The following is a 19,521-nucleotide window of genomic DNA, read 5'->3' as shown; positions in this document are numbered from 1 at the left end:
AAACTCAATTCAGTTCAAACCAGGGCAGTGCAATACAATGCAACTTAATTTAATTCAACAAATATTACTCCCTGTCTTCTCTGCACACAGCCCTTTGGGGAATAAAATGCTAAACACATGGCCCACGATGTTCCAGGAATCTCTTTCTCCTTTTCTTTAGCAATTATAGATTAAGTACCAAGCTCTGTTACGAGATCACTTCTTGGCCTACTTCGAAGGTTCTGTTTCCCTTCCCTGTACTTCAAACATGGCTGTTTCCCAGGGTCTCCCTCTCAAGCAATATCTTCTTAGTCTACACCCGCCTCTCCCAGAGAATCTTATCTTTGCCAAGGGTTTTAATTACCTCCTACTTGATAAGGCTCCCAATCAACTTCTCATGTCCTTCCTCCTCTCCCACAATTAAATCCATATTTACAGTTGTTTACTGACCATCTCCTCTTGGGTCTCCCATAGGTACTTTAAAAACAACATAATTAAACCAGACCTATGATCTTCTCTACCAAACCTCTCCCTCTTCCTTATGGTCACATTATCAGTGAATGACACCATTATCCACTTGGCTAGACTTGAGAACCCTAAGCCTCCCATATCCAATTCCTATCTATAGATATTTTGGCTCCCAGGTATCTAATTATTCTATCCCTTCCTATTCATGCTTCCTGCTGTGCTTTAGTTCAAGTCTCCACAGGATCACTACAAAACCTGGTAATTGTTTTCCTGCTGCCTAATAATATTTATCTTTGAGCTTCAGCAAGGTATATGGTACAGTTCTGCTTTGCTGTGGTCACAGAAGTTGCAGACTTCCTTAGGACCTAGAGCATTTGGGTCAAAAGGCTAGGTGGATTTCCTCAGCCCAGCTCAGTGACTGTCACTAATTACAGTCTCTACTTTTCATCGTTTGTTCCAGGTTGGGCTGGGGGTCCTGCTCACCATCTTGTCCACCTGGTCCAGCAAGGTGAGTGAACATCAACTGACTACAGCAGAATGTCAGACCGTAGGACTCTGAGCTACTGTATCTGCTTCTGGGGCTTGGGATTGAGTTGGGCTGCCAGTGGCATGGAAGCATGGGATGTGATGGGGAAGGGTTTGGGGGTGTCTAGAAGGAGGGAAGCACCTAAGCTGGAGAAGCAGATGGTCCATTGAGAAGCCTGGGATTCAATGACACATCATTGAGGGCCATGAGCTGTGCAGCCAAGGCCTGGATGGCAGTAGTCCTGGGCTCTAGTTCTTACCAAGTCATTTAACCCTCTGGGCCTTTGTTTCCCTCCTTCACAAAACAGAGGTGTTACAAAGCAAGACTCTGTATGCTAGTCCAAGCTCCCCAACTGTAAATCATTCTGGATCCTTCTACCAGAAGTGAAATGTATGGGCCAGAGGTGAAAGGTAGGACTGTTTACCTATTTCATCATTTATATGTATAAACTGTGAAATTACATCATAGTTCCATTTGTAACGCAACTATATATTTCATTCATATAGTATAATACTGTCCAGTAGAAATATAATAATGCAAGCCATATATGTAATTTAAAATTTTCTAATAGTCATATTAGAAAACTAAAAAGAAACAGGTGAGATTAAGCTTAATATACTATATTTAACCCAATATTAAAAAATTAGCATTTCAACATGTAACCAATATATCAAAATTATTAATGAGATAGATTACATGGGACACAGTTATTAAGTCTTCAAAATCCAGTGTATTCTACACTTACAGCACACCTCAAATTGGGCCAGCCACATTTCAAATGCTCGATAGCCACATGCGGCTAGTTGCTACTGTACTGGACAGCACAGCCCTCGACCAAGCAGCTGGCAGCAGCACCTACCAGATGTGCAAGGCCAACTTAATCATCCTTTTGGGCCACCAGGTGACTGCAGCCACATGAGTGACTCCAGGCATGACCATCAAAAAGAATGTCCCAACCAAGCTCTGCTTAAATTGTTGACCAGAGAATTGTGAATAAATGATATGGTGGTTGTTTTAAGCCCCTAAGTTTTGGGGGTGGCTTGTTACGTGGCAATAGAAAACTGATACAGCAGTAGATAGTGCTGCTGTCTTTACTAAAGAAACGAAGGTCTTAAGGGACGAAGGGGTTAACTATTCAAGAGAGTAAAGAGGGTGAATGTAAAAGTAATTTTCAAATTGGCAGTCAGTGTCAGAGACTGACTTTATTTCAATTCTGCCAACTCTAAGCCCCCCTTTTATGCTTGTATATTGCTTGCTCAACCATCACATGCCTACACAGATGCAAGGCACATCCTTGGTGCTAAGTATTAACAGAGGAGTCCACAGAACCTTTTTCCCTGGGCTGGGTTAGGTGCAGGGCTCCATGGAGGAGGACTGGAGAAGATAACGTTTTCTTTGTAGACTAGTTTTGTTTGACCAGAGGTTGGGGCACGGCAAACTAAACGGCAGCTGTTGTTGCTACCTGGGCATCTTTTCTCTTCATCTCCATCCACAGGAAATCTAATAATGCTTCCTGGCACCACCCCCAGCCCCACTCTGTGCCCACACTCTTGCTGGTATTGAAAGAAAATCTATCTTGCCTCCTGTCCATTGTGGTGTACGGGTGTGTGGTCAAGTGCCTCTCAGCCACATCTGTCACCAGGGCCTTTGGCCTTTCCTTCCAGCCCCAGACACTGCTGTAGTGGCCAGCTCTGTAGAGCTACACACTTCACACAGGCACCACCCAACCGTACCTAGACTTATGCCCACTTCCTGTACCTCCTGCTTCCGGCCTTAGGGCTTCCTATTTACACTGGGGGTTGAGACACAGCAGGGCCTACTCAGGGGGACTGGGCATGTGCAACCCAGAAATGTAGGGGAATTACACCCAGTGGGATAAGGCTTTGGCCCATGGGAGGGGGGACCCCTTCCGCTCCTGACTGATTGTCCTGAGGAGCAGTCAGTTCTTCAAACCCTGAAAGACTGAACCACTGGTTGGGCTTGATACCAAGTGCTAGCCAGATCAATAAAGGATCCTCATGTTGGCCTGCCCTTTCCCTGCATCTCGCCTTCTCCTTCACTTCTGTTCTCTGGGATTGCACTCCCTGATAAAGGTGCAGCACGTAAGCCTTTGCCTTAGGCTCTGTGTTCTAGGGACTCCAGGCCAGATGCCAAGTAATCTAGGACTTTTCCAGCTGGTAGATCTTTACGTTCCACCCTCAGATATGACGTTAGGCATCTTATGCTTAGCTGCCTCAATGAAGACCCAAATTTCTTTGGCTCCCAATTGAGGTAACACTTTCTCTACCATCCCACTCTGCTTGCCCAAGAAGGCCCGGCCCATGATCAGAGCACCAGACCAATGGGCAAACACCAGGGCATACATGCACTGTCATTCCCCTCTACCACTCCTCTTGGAAAAGGGCCCCTCACTTTCCAAAGACACAGACACTGTTTTTCTTAAGTACTTTTACTTACGATGCTTAAAATACTTCACTTCTCCCCTTCTCCTGGTATTACTTCATGCCTCGTTTAGGAACAAGAGCTTGAGTTTCACATGCCCCCTCGATTTACCTGTAAAATGCATGGGTTGGGTGCCTTACAGCCTGCCTTGTATCGCTGCCTAGATCTTCATGTAGAGCAGACTGGTTTTCTCAAGCATCCTGGAGGCACTGTGAAGGCACACGCCAGGTCTCACACAGCTCGGGCCCCTGGGCCACTCCCAGCACAAGCACACCCAGAGCAAACGCTATCTGAATGAATGGATGGGGGAAGGGGTGGATGTTACCAAGGAGGTGTCTCAGGAGATTTAAAGTGCTGACTAACTCTTCTGCAGGTCTAACACCCGGCGAGTCAGCCGCATCTGCCTCCGTGCTGTGCAGCACCCTAAGCAGGGCAGCTCTCATAGACAGGGGAGGTCCACAAAGACCCTGCTGGTCTCATGTGCTCACTCTGTTACAGTGCAACCAGAAAGGGTAGTCGGTTACTGCACGGGAATTACCCTTTTAAGCCGCAGCATGATGCTGAGAGAAGGCTGGGTCTGGTTACAATTAGTAGCAAGCACTGATGTTAATGGATTCTACAAATTTGTACTCTGAAGACCTGATGACAGCTCCCAGCATCCAGAGAGATCACCGACTACCACCCAGTATGTTTACCTTCCATGACTGTTCCTGGGATCTGGGAACTCTTACAAGCCTCTATTTTAACCTGACTGAAGAAAACAAGGATGATAGACATTTGAAGCCGGACTACCTGCTTCTGGGAAAATGGCCTGGAGGAAGAGAAACACAAAGTCCTGGGATCTAACAAGACACTTACCACTGTGGAGAGACGTGGGTAAAGCAAACTGTAAACCATGAAACTCTATACAGAAAGGCAGTATCATCTGCTGATACAGAGTAAGTAAAAAAGATGCTAGGGCTTCCCTGGTGGCGAAGTGGTTGAGAGTCCACCTGCCGATACGGGTTCGTGCCCTGGTCCGGGAAGATCTCACATGCCGCGGAGCGGCTAGGCCCGTGAGCCATGGCCGCTGAGCCTGCGCGTCCAGAGCCTGTGCTCCGCAACGGAAGAGGCCACAACAGTGAGAGGCCCGCGTACTGCAAAAAAAAAAAAAAAAAAGATGCTATTCTGAGCCAACAGGGATTCTGTGGATTAACGACCACATCTGTTTCACTGTTCCCCTCTGTTAACCTGGATAATGGAGCACTAGAACAAAAAGTCATTTCTGATGACCTCAATAATGGGCATCTTGCTTTAAAATTTAAAAAGGAAGTAACCTAGCCACTTAGTTCCCTGACCCTGGATAGGGTGGAAAAATGATGCTGATACACACGTTTTAGGAATTCTACACCTGGTTGCTATTGATCTAACGGCATTGATAGAAGGATTTTATAAACCAACCACAAAGAAAATGCTGTACAGTCTTAATTTTCCTTAAACTTAAAAATATAATAATTGGTTTTGAAGTCTCACAATATCCTCTTGAGTCACTTGAAGAGACATTTCGGTTTTTGCAGACTTGGGCTGGAACTGTTGAGTTGGCAAGTCTACAGCCTGTTCTTTCTTCTCCTTCAGCCCCCAACACTCTGCCAATTCTAGGAGTCGCTGCTCTAGATCCCTCCAGACAAGACTGGATCCCAAGGAAGACACATTCTGCAACCCTCAAGCTGGCACCTACTTGGAAGCAGCAGGCACTAGGCCTCCCAATTGGCCCCTCTAATTCCAGGGCAGCACAAGATCCCCTGGAGGTGGTACAGCCCCAGAGACTGTTGGGTGGCGGCAAAAACCAATCCGAGTAGTTGGCTATTTCTTGCAAAATGCCCAGCCCTGGAACCCTGCCTGACAGCATTCTAGCCCTCTTGTCACACTCATTCATTAATTCTACAAGTATTTCTTAATCTCTACTACATATGAGGTCTTCCCACACCACCACCTGGCATGCTGCCTCCCAGATCACAATCATATTCCATATAGAGAACTTAAGGTGCAGTGGAATGGGGCTGGACCCACTGATTCTAGACTTCATTCTGCAACGCAATGGGAGTGTTTGGGGCTGGCAAGATTTGATGGACAAGAATACAAACTATCAGATAAATGCCCAAAGACGAAGAGGGAGGCAAATATGAGTGAAGACTGGTGGCAGTGAAATCAGAGCAGAGCCAAGGAGTAGAAGAGCAAAAACCTAGGAGTCATGGCAGTCTCTGGTAGTAAACTGGAAATAACAAGGTCTCTTTATCACAAGGCCTTAGGGCAGCTGATTCACCTTCCAACATTAGCACCAGATGGATAAGAGCCAGGGACTGTTCCAGCTCTGTTTAACCACTAATTTGTTAATAGCAGGTCCATAATTCTAGCCTCAAGCTCCCAGAATCAAAAGCAAATCAGGTTCCTCAAAAAACTAAACATAGAATTACCATGTGATCCAGCAATTCCACTTCTGAGTATATACCCCAAAGAACTGAAAGCAGGGGCTCAAAGAGATATTTGCATACCCATGTTCATAGCAGCCTTATTCACAATAACCAAGAGGTACAAGCAACCCAAGTGTCCATCAATGGATAAATGGATGAATAAAATGTGGTGTATACATACAGTGGAATATTATTCAGCCTTCAAAAGGAATTGAATTCTGACACATGCTTCAACATGGATGAACCTTGAAGACATTGTGCTAAGTGAAATCAGCCAGACACACAGGACAAATACTGTATGATTCCACTTACATGAGGTACCTAGAGTAAAGTCATAGAGACAGAAAGTAGAATGGTGGTCGCCAGGAGCTGGAGGACAAAGAAATGGGGAGTTGCTGTTTAGCGGGTACAGAGTCTCAGCTGGGGAAGATAAAAAATGTTCTGGAGATGGATGTGGTGGTGATGTGGTGGTGATGGCTTCATAACAATGTGTACTTAGTATACTTAAAACGGTTAAAATATTAAATTTTGTGTGGTGTGTATTTTATCACAATGTTTCAAAAAGAAAATCAAACACAAGTTATTCCTGTGATGAAATAAAAATCATGACACAGTTGTACTAAAGGGGATAACAGGCCAGATTATTTGAAATCAGGAAGGTTTACACTCAAGTTAACTATCTCCAACCAAGAAATAATAATTTGAGAAGCACTGGACTGGGCTTACTGAATGCCTGGGTTTCAGATCCAGCTTTGTCACTAATCTAATTATACAACACTTGGTGAGGGAGTCACTCCCCCCTATACCTCAGTTAACTGACATGTACAATAAAGGGGTTAGATTTGATGACCAAAGCCCCTTTCAGTTAGGTCAGGGGGGTCTCAGAACATGGTCCAGGAGCAACAGCATCACCTGGGAGTATATTAAAGTGCAAATTATCGAGCCCCACCCGAGACTTACTGAATCAGAAGCTCTGTGCATGAGCCCAGCCACCTGGGTTTGAATAAGCTAAGAGGTTTGAGAACCACTAACATAAAACATTTTATGTTTTTATAATTGATAATGAACTCAGTAAGCCACATTTTTTTTTTTTTTTTTTTTTTTTTGCGGTACACGGGCCTCTCACTGCTGCGGCCTCCCCCGCTGCGGAGCACAGGCTCCGGACGCCCAGGTTCAGCGGCCATGGCTCACAGGCCCAGCTGCTCCGCGGCATGTGGGATCTTCCTGGACCGGGGCACGAACCCGTGTCCCCTGCATCGGCAGGCGGACTCTCAACCACTGCGTCACCAGGGAAGCCCAAGCCACATTTTTAATAAAATAAAAAGCACAAATATCCAAACACATAAAACAAATGCATTAGGAAATGAAGAGGATAATCGTTTTTTAAAAACATGAGATGTAAATATAAAGTAGCAAAATCATTAAAAAAAAATCAGAATTAATGTACCCAAATGAGTACTGTCCTTAAAATAATAAGAACATATCACCTGTGTTCTAAGGATGCAGTCCTTGCACAAAACATTTTTAAAATTTTATTTGGAACCGTTTCTGAGTCAGTGTAGAAGCTGGATGAAATCAGCTTCATTTGTTTGCAACTAAAAGTATCTTCATTCAGCTTGATCCTATACTTATTTTCTTGATTAGGCTGCTCCCCGAAATCAAATTCCCTCTAAGAAGAAGACTCCCCCTCACTGAGGAAGAATGAACGCGCCACAGGCTCAGAGGCAAATTCCAAAGCAGAGCTCACACGTGTTCTAAATAATGACAGACGCGTGTGTCTGGCATCTCAGAGTGCCCATCTGGGAAGGGGCAACACTCGCTGCATCTGAGCTCAGACCTGAGAGCTGGCGGTGGAGCAAAAGACCACCCCACCTGGCCAATCCCTCCCTTCAGAGCGAGTGGAACGGCCATCACCACTTCACAGGTGAAACCGCTAAGGCCAGAGGGGCTGATGGATTTGCCGAAGGCAAGGGAACTAACAGGTGGAACCAGAACTGCGCTTTCCTAAAGAACCCTGCATAGGCTAAGACCTTGGAGCTTGGGAGTGGGAGCTGGACAAGAATGGAAGGCCCACCCCACCAGGCTATGATGTCAGATCGGAAGAGGAGTCTCCAGCTCAGCTGCTTTCTTCAGCAAACAATAGACTCTTTTGAATTTACCGAATATTTTGGCACCAGCCCTGGTCGATGCTTTCTCCTGCGGTGGGTTGGAAAATATTTCTAGCATCCCACAGAGTCCAGTGAGAGTGAAGAGTGTGAAAGATTCCTCCTCTATCTAGCCACACAGACTTTCTGGCCTTTGGGAAGGAGGCACCCATGCACCAAGCCCCTGGGAGGGCAAGGCGAGGGTGAGGATGGAGTTTTCTGTTCCCCTGGCTACTGGCCACTCGGAACTTCTGCCTGCCCCTCAGCGGGAGGACTTTCTCCTTGCTCCACGTGTGTTATTCTAAAGTGTTCACTTGCGGGGGCGGGGACATACTAAAAGTGGAATATTACTTTGAATATATATCAAGTTTTTTCTTAATCCCACCCGTAACTCCTCAAAAGGCCTTTCAAATCCTCTTCTTCCCTTTGCAGATCTCTCCCCGTTTGAGATCTCTATGTATGTTGTGCACTATCCTTTGTTTTATGTGTAATTCTCCAGCCAGACTACGTGCCCAGTGGCTGATGCGTGATCCTCTCTACTTTTCACAGCATCCTGCATAGTGTTGGCACCGTGCAGGCACTCAGCAGTCCTGTGGTGCTGATGGGGACGCTAAGTTACGTTATCACGTTTGCCTTCTGGGGCTGGGTACTCAGATAGGTGCCCTGTGGACATGGATTATCTCAGTGAATCCCCACATGGTGCGAGGTGCCAGGGGCTATTAAATCCACTTTTCAGATAAGAAAACTGAGGGTCAAAAAAGTTAAGTAGCCTATTCAAGGTCAAGGAGATTAAGTAGCCTATTCAAAGTCAAGGGGAGGGGCTTGGGTGCAAATCTATGTCTCCCTGGACTCCAAAACCAGAGCTCTGAACACTTAGACATGGCCTATTTCTCCAGATCCTAAATTAACGAGTTAGAAAACCCCTGACCTCATCTTCTACTTCAGGTATTCCTGCCCCAGCCAGGTCTGCCTGTTCCCTTCCTAACCTCCACACTCTCCTGCCTCCAGGCTGGGGGGAGGGGGCAGGAGGAAGGGACCTCAAAGCCCACGTGGTGGTTTTAGGAACCTCCACCAGGATGACTGACCCTGGAAGAACAAGCGGAGGGGGACAGGAAGCTGTGGACAGAGAAGGGTAGGGCATCACGGGGCACGAACATCCTCTTTCTCAGGCCTAGCTGCCTTTCCACTCGGGAGCCACTCTATACACAGACATTACCCACAGGGCTGACAGTCCCCCAGACACAGTCCTGCCTGAAGCCTGACAGGGTGAGGAAGCCACATCACAGCCCCGTGTCCAAGGAGAATAACTGTCACTCCAGCAGAGAGCAGGATACATTTATTTTAACTTCTCAAAGCAAACCTCAATGCTTTATGCGTGAGATGCACGGGCGAAAACCGAGGTGCTGAGGTATTGCTGCCCGTATCTCGTGGCCCACCTGGGTTCCTGTCCTAAACAGGAGACGGCAGAAAGAGCACTGAGCTGGGTGTCCTGACTCTTCTGTCACTCTCTGGGCCTCAAACACCCCATCCCTACAACAAGGGAGTCGCTGCGTGGCTTGTAAAGGACCTCCCAGATCCTCAGGTCTGCAGCCTGTGACCAGGCTGGGAAGCCACCTTGCCAATCACACGCTGCTGCACCAGCCGGGCTGCAGACAACGGAGAGCTGATGCAGGAGATAGGGCCGTATCCTGGCCCACTCCCTGGGAACTTGACCCCGCTCCCCCTCAACCTCAGGCGAGCTTTGACAGTCTCCCAAGGAAAATGCTGACCTCTGGTCTGGTTGATTCCCAGTTAAACAAAGGACTGCAAGCTGGTGAGCTGGGGACCGTCTTCCCCAGGGCTGGGTCATCTTCCACCTGCCAGCTGACTCCCACGCACCCTCCATGCCCCAGCTGCACAGGCCACAGGAGGGGGGCCAATGCTCTCTGGAGGGGATCATGCCAACATGACTTCAGTGACACATAAGTGATGAGGAAGAGGCCAGAAAGCAGAGTTTATGGGTTACGGCTCCACTGCAGTCCCAGCCCTTGCACAGCTGTCACTCAAATTCAGGCTTTCAGAGCATGAAGTACCCTCAACTTACCTGCTTCACCTTGTTCTATCCAAGTTCAGATTCCATTTCGGCCAGGCACACATGCTCCCCAGTGGCCCGTGAGGGCTTGCCCCATATGGCTTCTTAGCGTTACAAACCAGGCCCTCAAAGCGAGTCACCCAAAGCTCTTCTGTCCTGTATTAAGACCTGCCCCTTTCTTCTAACTACTGCTTAAGGTCTGTTTTCCAGAAAGTCCTCCAGAGTCCACCTCCAATTCACCCTATCTCGTGAGCCCTTATGTGCATGCTTTCCAACAGCTACACATGGATTTCCCAAACTTGACTAATATACAGACAACTTCCAAAGGAAAAAAATCCCCAGACTCCCATGGGCACATCCAAGAACCCCCAGGGGTCTGTATACCCCAGTGTAAGAGGTACTGTCTCAAGAAACCAAAATCTAATTTTATGAACAATGTCTTTCAACTGCAAATTAGAATTGCAAAAGAGTTTTCTCTTTTAAATTTTTTTTTAAAATTTATTGTATAGTTGATTTACAATGTTGTGTTAGTTTCTGCTGTACAGCAAAGTGATTCATTTATACATATATATACATTCTTTTTCATATTCTTTTCCATTATGGTCTATCCCAGGAGTTTGTATATAGTTCTGTGTGCTATACAGTAGGATCTTGTTATCTGTTCTATATGTAATAGTTTGCATCTGCTAATCTCAAACTCCCAATACATCCCTCCCCCACCCCCTCCCCCTGGGCAACCACAAGTTTGTCCTCTATGTCTGTGACTCTGTTTCATAGATAAGTTCATATTTTGGTTTCCACATATACATGATATCATATGGTATTTGTCTTTCTTTTTCTGACTTACAGAAGTTTTCTCTTTACAGCTGGTGGAGTAATATAAAAGCACATTGTAAACATTCTCACAGAATCAAATGCAATCCTCTAAGCTACACAGTTTATCACTTAGTCATCCAATATTTATTGAGTGCTTCACATGTGCCAGGCGATGCTCTTAGCAATGGGATTCAGGGGTAAACAAGACACTGTCCCAGCTCCGGAGGAGCAGACCTTCCAGGAGGGGAGGCAGGCAATCAAACAGTGAACAAGTAAATACACAAGTGCTGTGAAGAAAAGCAGAGCAGGGAAAGAGGTAAGTGAGGGGTGTGGGAAGAAAGGAAGGGCTGATTTGACACAGGGTGGTCAGGAAATGATATCAAAGCAGAGGCCTGAATAAGGTGAAGGAGGAGGAGGTGACGGGGGGGGGGGGGGAACAGCTCTAGGCCAAGGGAATAGCAAGGAAGGGCCCCAAGGCAGCAGCCAGCTGGAATCCTAAGGAAGCGCAGAGCCCAGCGTGGCAGAAACCAGGGAGCCTGGGGGAGGAACGGGTGGGAAGCGGCCAGGTACACTACTGAGTACACCATGGAGGTGAGTCTGACTTTATGGGAAGCGTGAAGGGAGGCCACTGGAGGGCTTAAAATAAGGAAGCCATGGCTTTTTCCTTCTCTGTCTTTGTCCCCTACCCTGTGTCTTCCTGTGCATCTCGTTGTCCGCATCAAACTGGGAGCCCACTGAGCACATGGGCTTTTCCCCTCTCATACCAGGAGCTCCCTGAAGGCACAAACTATGTTTCCCCTTCCTTCTGATACCTCCTTTCAGCCTCCAGGACAGGGCCCAAACCCTAAACCCTACCTGCCACCTAAAGTGCAGCAGCTCCACACAGGTGTGGCCTACCTCAGGTGCACCGCTGCCCCCCGCCCCCCAACTCCCGGCTGGGCCACCTGAGGCCCTTAGAGGAGCCAAGGTGGCAGCTCAGGCAAAGCTGGTCCCTGCCATCACACTGAAGCGCCGTCATGGAGAACACACCAACACCAAGCCCTGTATCACTGCAACAGCCTGAGGCCTCCACTGCCACCACTGCCCCAAGGGAGCCTCAGCTGCCCGTATCCAGAGCAACCAGCATTTGTGAGTTGCAGTCCCTGGAGGGCAGGCAGCATCACTCTTGCCATTTATTCTGAGTGGAGACACGCTTTTCTCCTGCTGGTTTGGAAGCGCTCAATTCCTAAAAGAGGTGTCCTTGGGCTTCCCTGGTGGCGCAGTGGTTGAGAGTCCGCCTGCCGATGCAGGGGACACGGGTTCGTGCCCCAGTCCGGGAAGATCCCACGTGCCGCGGAACGGCTGGGCCCGTGAGCCATGGCCGCTGAGCCTGCGCGTCCGGAGCCTGTGCTCCGCAATGGGAGAGGCCACAAAAGTGAGAGGCCTGCGTACCGCAAAAAAAAAAAAAAATCATCTATTTCCTCTCTCTGTCAGCCAGGTGCAAATGGAGATGCTATGCTGATTTGAAGATGGGATATTCTCCTGGGTTCTATCTGAAGCTGATACTGCATAAAATCTTGCTTCTGTATTACCTGGGAACTCAGAGTGGGGAAACTAGAAAAAAAACAAATCACACACCTGGAAGGAACTTGAGATGTTCCATTCTCCTGCCTCTGAGCCAGATGGCCCCTGGCCCCATCTCACGGCAAAAAAAAAAACTTAAAAAAAATGAATTAAAAACTAAATTAAAATGCTAATAATAAACATTTTCCTTTCCTTAAAAGAGATCCCAGCCTGGGACTCTGATTTCAACGTTTCATATTTCTTTTTGGTCAGGCAGGCAGAGCTTTCTACATTTATCTTACACTATAGGTTACAGCTTAAACATGGGTAAGGATGAGGGGCTTCCTGGGGTGAGTGGAAAAGAGAGTCATAGGTTTTCTTTTAAAATAAATAATTTACTGCCCCCTGCTACAGAGGTACTTGCTGATGCAACCTTCGAAAATATGTTCACACTCAAAGCAGGCCTCCATGCGAAAGAAACTGGGCACACCAAGCCGACTTCATCTCAGAAAGAGAGGAATGGCACCAGCAGCTGCTCTTGTGACTGAACCCAAAACCATCTGATACCTAGACTAAGTCAAACCAGATCAGAAACTGTCCCTTCGTTATACTTAAAACCACTTCTCTCGTTCCCACAACTCCTCTCCCTTGAAAGATGCCAAATCTTCGTTTAAATAAAAACAGAACAAACCTAGCTCATTCTCTTCTCTCCATCCCTTTCTGCAGCCTCAGGAAAGAACTCTTTCTGAAGTTCCAGTCTTCACTCTTCCCCTCCTCCCAAAGAACTCCCCTGTCTTCAAAATAAAAATAAATCCCACAGTCCTCTGTAAAGTCGAGAGGAAAAATATACCTACCATTTGGCTGCCCCCAATCCTGTGAGAAAGCACATCTCGCGGGGTTTTATATATGCACGTTCCTGCAGCTCAAGAGACAGTCCTCAGCCCCCTCTACCTTCTCCCACCTGTGCCTGAACTTCTCATTCTGCTCAGATGGGGCAGCACAAACACAATCAGCTCCACCCCCTGCCAGCTACGTGGGAGGCAGTGAGCCCCAGTTCCCTTGTCTACAAAACAGACACAATTGTACCCATCTTACAGACTGTGTTGGGGGGTATAATCAGACAATGTACATAAAGTGTCTGGCACACACACATGTTAGTTGTTACTGGCTGTTATTTTTGTGGACCACAAATTTCTCGAGAGCAGATACCAACAGTACATAGTTGGATTCCCAGCATTTAGCGCAGTGCCTGGCACATGGTGGATATTTAAAAAAAAATTAAAATTAAAATGTTTGTTAAATAAATCTAGTTGAAGAGGCCATAAGCTTATTTCCCACTGGTCCCCGCTCCATCCTAAGACTGCCTTGGCTGTTCCCCTAAGGGAATGGTTATCCTCACATAACCTTCTCTCCTACTCAGAAAAATTCCAATAAAATCAAACAGAAGAAGGAAAATGCTCTAAGAAAGGGAAGCCTCTCTGCACAACACCTTGCCAGGACTTGCCAGGCCTCTCAAAAGATTTTTCCCCCTCCCCCTGCCTCCTGGATGGTGTTCAGTACCCAGCCGAATAATGAACCATCAGAGAGGATTCCAACCGGTAGCAATTAACACTCTTCCAGCTGGGAACAGATTTAGCTTCATGATGCCCAGATCTACTGATTCCCCTTCCCTCTTCCAGAAAACACCAACTGCTGCCACTCCACTTGGGAGGACCCCACAGATCAAAAAGAGGAACCTGATCAATGAAACAAGATTGGCCAAGTGTCCATACTTGTTGAAGCTGGGTGATAGAGACATGGGGATTCATGATACTACTGTCTCTACTCTTGTATATTCTGAAAAATAAACAAAACCTTGATTAATGATTCCACCTTTTACAGAACTAGGGCAAGGAACCCCAAAGGGTTACTCTTTTCAAATCATAGGGGGAACTCCAGACACGGATTTCCATTATAAAAGAAAAGTTCCAGGAAATACCTCTGGCATTTGAAAGGTCAGGGTGGTATTTAGGTGGTATATAGAAAGAATGTTGGCCTCTGTGAGCTTGGGCAAGTAATTTAACCTCTCTGCCTCTCCTCTGCTTCCTTACCCTTAAAACTCAGGCTTTGTCCCTACCTCACAGGGCTGTCCAGTGAGGCAAAGGAAGTGAAGCTTGTAGTACTGTGACAGCACCTCAAGTGGTACCTAGCCCATAGTAGATGCGGGATAAAATTTAATTTCTTTTCTTCCCTTAATGGAACAAAGATGTTCTATTGTATTCTAGTATTAAGAAGCTTAGTGGAATCAAACTCCAGAAGTTAGCTGGTGGACAACAGTAACTAAGACACACTAAAAAGAAGGCTTCTAAAGAAAGGAACTCGACTCCATTGCCTGGGAAACCTGAGCTCCCAAATACCCATCCAAGACTGAAGTGTTTGAAGCGCATCATTTGTCATAGGCACTAAGTTAGAAGGGATAGGGCGGCAGGCTAGGAAAGAGAAATGCATCCCTCTCCCAGGCCTCGCGGCGGTAGGTTTAAGCAAGAGGAGCCGCTAGAAGGGACTGCTGAGCATTTGAATACCATGATTACCAGACAGGTATTTGTACACAAATGTTTGTAACAGCAGCATTATTCACAATAGCCAAAATGTAGAGACAACCCAGATAGCCACTGACAGATGGATAAACAAAATGTGCTCTATTTATACAATGAAATAACATTCAGCTTTAAAAAGGAACGGAATTCTGATACTTGTTACAACATGGATGACCCTGGAAGACATTATGCTAAATGAAATAAGCCAGATACACAAATACTGATTCCACTTACATGAGATTACTAGAGTAGTCATATTCACAGAGACAGAAAGTACAACGGTGGTCACCAGAGGCTGGGAGAGGCGGGGGAATGGGGAGTTAGTGTTTAACGGGTATAGAGTTTCAGCTGGGGAGGATGAAAAGGTCTGGAGATGGATGGTGATGATGATTGCACAACGAAGTGAATGTACTTCATGCCCCTGAACTGTACATTTAAAAATGGTTAAAATGGGGCTTCCCTGGTGGCGCAGTGGTTGGGAGTCCGCCTGCCAATGCAGGGGACACGGGTTCGTGCCCCGGTCCGGGAGGATCCCACATGCCGCGGACTGGCTGGGTCCCTGAGCCACGGCTGCTGAGCCTGCGCTCTGCAACGGGAGAGGCCACAACAGTGAGAGGTCCGCGTACCGCAAAAAAAAAAAAAAAAAAAAAAAAGGTTAAAATGGTAAATTTTATGTTGTATATATTTTACCATAATGAAGTAATAATAATGATGATGATGATAAAAAAAATACTATAATGACAACATCCTGGTTTTAGTTTGTATCCCTTTTTCCCAAGGGCTGAAAGCAACCTTAAAATATCCTCAAATAGGCCCACTTGTAGCATGGGTCAACTGAATCCCAGAAAGGTTAGGCAAACTGTAGCAAATCTTTAGCAATGTGTCCTTCTCCAGCAGGCTGCCACCTAGGATCGCTACTGCCATGTAAGAGTCAGTCCTGTCTGCTGCCCTTCCTGTCTGCCCAAGGACGGGGTGGGCTGCAGACCTGACACACGCCGAAAAGCGTGGTGTTGATCAGCCCCAAGCCCCCTGCTGCTTGTCCTCTGGCACCTCCTTGTTGGGCAGGACACACACACACCTCAGTGCCAGAGCCCTCAGGCTGGGCTTGACCAGGGTGTGAGGAGCTGGCCTGTTCGCTCCAGCACCCCGACAGAAGCTGCCCTCTGAGGTCTGCATCTTGTGCCTCCCTGCCCCTCGATTCACTCAAAAGCACGCTGGCACTCCAGGGTGAATGTTCCCCAGGAGAGCGGCTTTCAAACCCACTTCGATGCAAAGAATGGCAGCAACAGTGGCAGCAAAGCCTGCAGCAGGAGAGAGGACAGACCCCTGCTGGCCCAGCCCTAGCCCCGCATGCTTTCCAACCCGGATCCCACATCCACTTTATGGTTGAGAACAGAATCCTCCACATCCGGAGTTCCTCAGCCATTGCCAGAATTCCCCGAAATCTCCTCTCCCTCTGTTTTCCCTAAACTTACTGCTGAAGCAGAGGGAAGGGAGTGTCTTTCTCCTGCCAATGTATCTGTGTCCACAAACGAGGGCAAAAACAGGCTGAAGGGCTCAGGGAAGGACTGAGAGGGTGCACAGACCTGGGGAAATCAAATCACTCTTACTCTCCCTTGAGGCTTATCAAACTCTAGAAGTGGCACAAAGAGACCAGCCTATATATACAAATATACAGATATCTAGAACAGCAGAAACAATCTACAATGACCAAAAGCCCTCAGAGGTTGCCTGGGGCCAGGGCCGGGAGGGAAACTGACTGCAAGTGGGATGAGGGAATTTTTAGGGGAGATGAAATAATCTATATCCTGATTGGAGTTTATCAAAACTCATCTGACAGGACTTCCCTGGTGGTGCATTGGTTAAGAATCCGCCTGCCAATGCACGGGACACGGGTTCGAGCCCTGGTCTGGGAAGATCCCACATGCTGAGAAGCAACTAAGCCCGTGTGCCACAATTACTGGGCCTGTGCTCCAGAGCCCGTGCTCCACAGCAAAGAGAAGCCACCGCAATGAGAAGCCCGCACACTGCAACGAAGAGTAGCCCCCACTCGCCGCAACTAGAGAAAGCCCATGCACGGTAACGAAGACCCAACGCAGCCAAAAATAAATAAATAAATTTATTTAAAAAAAAAAAAAAAACCTCATCTGACTATACCTTTAAAATGAGTACACTTTATTGAATGGAAATTATACCTCAATACAGTTTATTTTAAAAGTTAAAAAAAAAAAAGAGCTCGGGTAAGAAAGTCACATGCTTTAGTAGTAATTTAGAAGGCAGATCTTAAAGGCTCAGTAAGGAAGACGATACATCCCAAATGACTGTGTATTTACCAGACAATTCTGTGCTGAGTCTAAGAGACCTACAGACCCCTCCTCCCTCCGCCTCTCCCCACTAACCCCAGAATTTCAGAGTCAGGCAGACAAAGACCCCATCAGACCTCTCCTCAGGCTGATGGAAGTAGAATTCCAAATGCTTCCTCAGAAGTAGTTAATAACATCCTGTCTTGGTTGGGAATTTGCGGAGGGGGGAACTGGGTGGCTGGTCCCTCCCATTGGCTTTTAGTGTGTGCTTAGGCCCATTACCCTGCCACTTACATCTTCCCTTACAAAGAGCCCCCAGCAGGGGAGCTAAGAGGCTTGGGGAATGGGAAAGCTCCAAGGAGAGCCCAGAGCCTGGAGACTGGGAGCAGTGATTTTTATGGACTGCACAGGTGCCCACACTCAGCGCTCCTGGACAATCTGCAAGAATTTTGCATTCACAGTCTGTTTTTTGGGAGAGGAAGCACTTCAACTTTCTATTACTGTATTATTCAGGCACTTCCAGACCTATTTTTCTTTTCCCTTCTTCCGGCAAAATATAGTCTATTCTCAGGGACGCATGACTTCTGGGAAGCTCACAGCTTCAGCAGTGTCCCCACACTCCTGGTCTAACCTGGAGGCTGACAGAGAGCAATGTGAGGCTGGGGTCTCCCCTCCACAGAGAAGGGATGGAGAGTTACAAGGAAGGGACATGAACAGGATGCTTGGATTTGCTAAGGGTCAAAAATCCAGCTCCAGGGTAATCAAAATTCAGTTATGTCTACATTAACATCCCCTATCCAATCCACCTTCTTCTAGAGGCTGCATGATTCCTGGAGAATTAAACAGACCCACACTCAAATTCTGACTCTCTCACTTAATCACTGTGTGACCTTAGGTAAGTCACTTAACCTCTCTGTTTCCCCATCTATAAAATGGGGATTGCGGTATCTGCCTCCTCAGATTATTGAAGGAACTGAATGAGGACATACATCAAAAGCACAGGGAAAAAAAAAAAAAAAAAAAAAAAAAGGACAGGGCAGTGCCTGAGGGCAGCCAGAGAGCATTATGCCACCCTCCTCCACCCAACCTCTTCATCCTGACCCTGCTCAGTCCAGAGCAAAATGGAAAGTTACCTCTCTTTTTCAAAAGTGATTATAAATGTGGGCTGACTCCATCACAGGGGCCTCCTTTAAGTTTTGCATACCAGAAAGAGAGTATGCTGCGTTCACACGGAAATGAAAATGTGGGCCTTGAAGTACTTTTAAATGTCAACAGATGTTTGCTTTAGGCATGCAAAGTGTACCAGAATCCATGAGAAGTATAAACTGGGTGAGGTTCAGACCAGGGACAAGACAGAGGTGGGAAGGGGAGAAGGGTGCTGGCAGAGAAAAGGCAGGATCTGGGGCAGATGCAATCAGGACCAGGAGACAGAAAGGCGTAAGGAGGGAGGTGGGTGCAGGACGGTGGGTTAGAACTGTAGGCAGGGCCCTGGAGAGCCTGGCACAGGGCAGAGAGGGGACGGAAGAAAGCCATGATTCGATTTCCCAGGTCCCCAAAGTGCTGGTAACAGCTGAGCTGTGAGGAAGACCCATGAAGTCAGAAACCTGGCATAAACCAGAGGAGGACTCTCACCTCTAGAGACCCCGAGTAAATGGGGCCAAAGGCAGGGCTCAAGGAGACCTGAACCTTGAGCATCCAACCTAGCGTTGGCTCCCAGAGCTAAAGGGGGTGGCGGCAGGAAGCAGCCAGGAGATTGCTGGGTTCCTTCACCCGAGCCAAGGTGAGCAGCAGGGGACAGAACCACCAGCACTTGGCAAGGACAGCCCCCGACGTAGGCCTGGCCCAGCCTAAGACAGTCTGGGCCTGGGAGAGAGACCAATGTGGCCACGTGGCCCTGGACAGAGGGACTCTCCTCCTCCTTCCTCCTGTGCTAAATGATTTCATGGATTCGTTCATTTATCTTCACAAAGGCCAAGAGGCAGGTGTTATTAATATCACACTCGACAGACAAGGAAGCCAGGAGGTCACCCCACCAGGGGCAGAACTGGGACTGGACTCCAGACAGTCTGGCTCCACCACCCACATGTCTGACCATCCTACAACACTGCCTCAAGGGTGCTGTACCCCCTCCTCACGGCAGCAAATCAGGGGAGGAGAGACAGCACCCCCATTCTTCTGAGGCTGCTCCATGGTACAGATCAGGG

The 19,521-nt window shown here is 47.5% G+C and overlaps 1 protein-coding gene across 6 annotated transcripts in view; it reads right to left on the bottom strand.

Annotated features, from left to right (window-relative positions):
- The window catches only part of NFASC (neurofascin), a 191,578-nt gene that overhangs the window by 130,356 nt on the left and 41,701 nt on the right, over positions 1–19,521 (bottom strand). The window lies entirely within an intron of this gene.

Source organism: Aethalodelphis obliquidens, unplaced genomic scaffold (genome assembly GCF_003676395.1).
Source record: "Aethalodelphis obliquidens isolate GAN/ISIS:26980383/991018 unplaced genomic scaffold, ASM367639v1 scaffold48, whole genome shotgun sequence".
In the NCBI taxonomy this organism is placed as follows: domain Eukaryota; kingdom Metazoa; phylum Chordata; class Mammalia; order Artiodactyla; family Delphinidae; genus Aethalodelphis; species Aethalodelphis obliquidens.
Note: the sequence above shows the minus strand (reverse complement) of the source record. Positions and strands in the feature narration are given on the sequence as shown.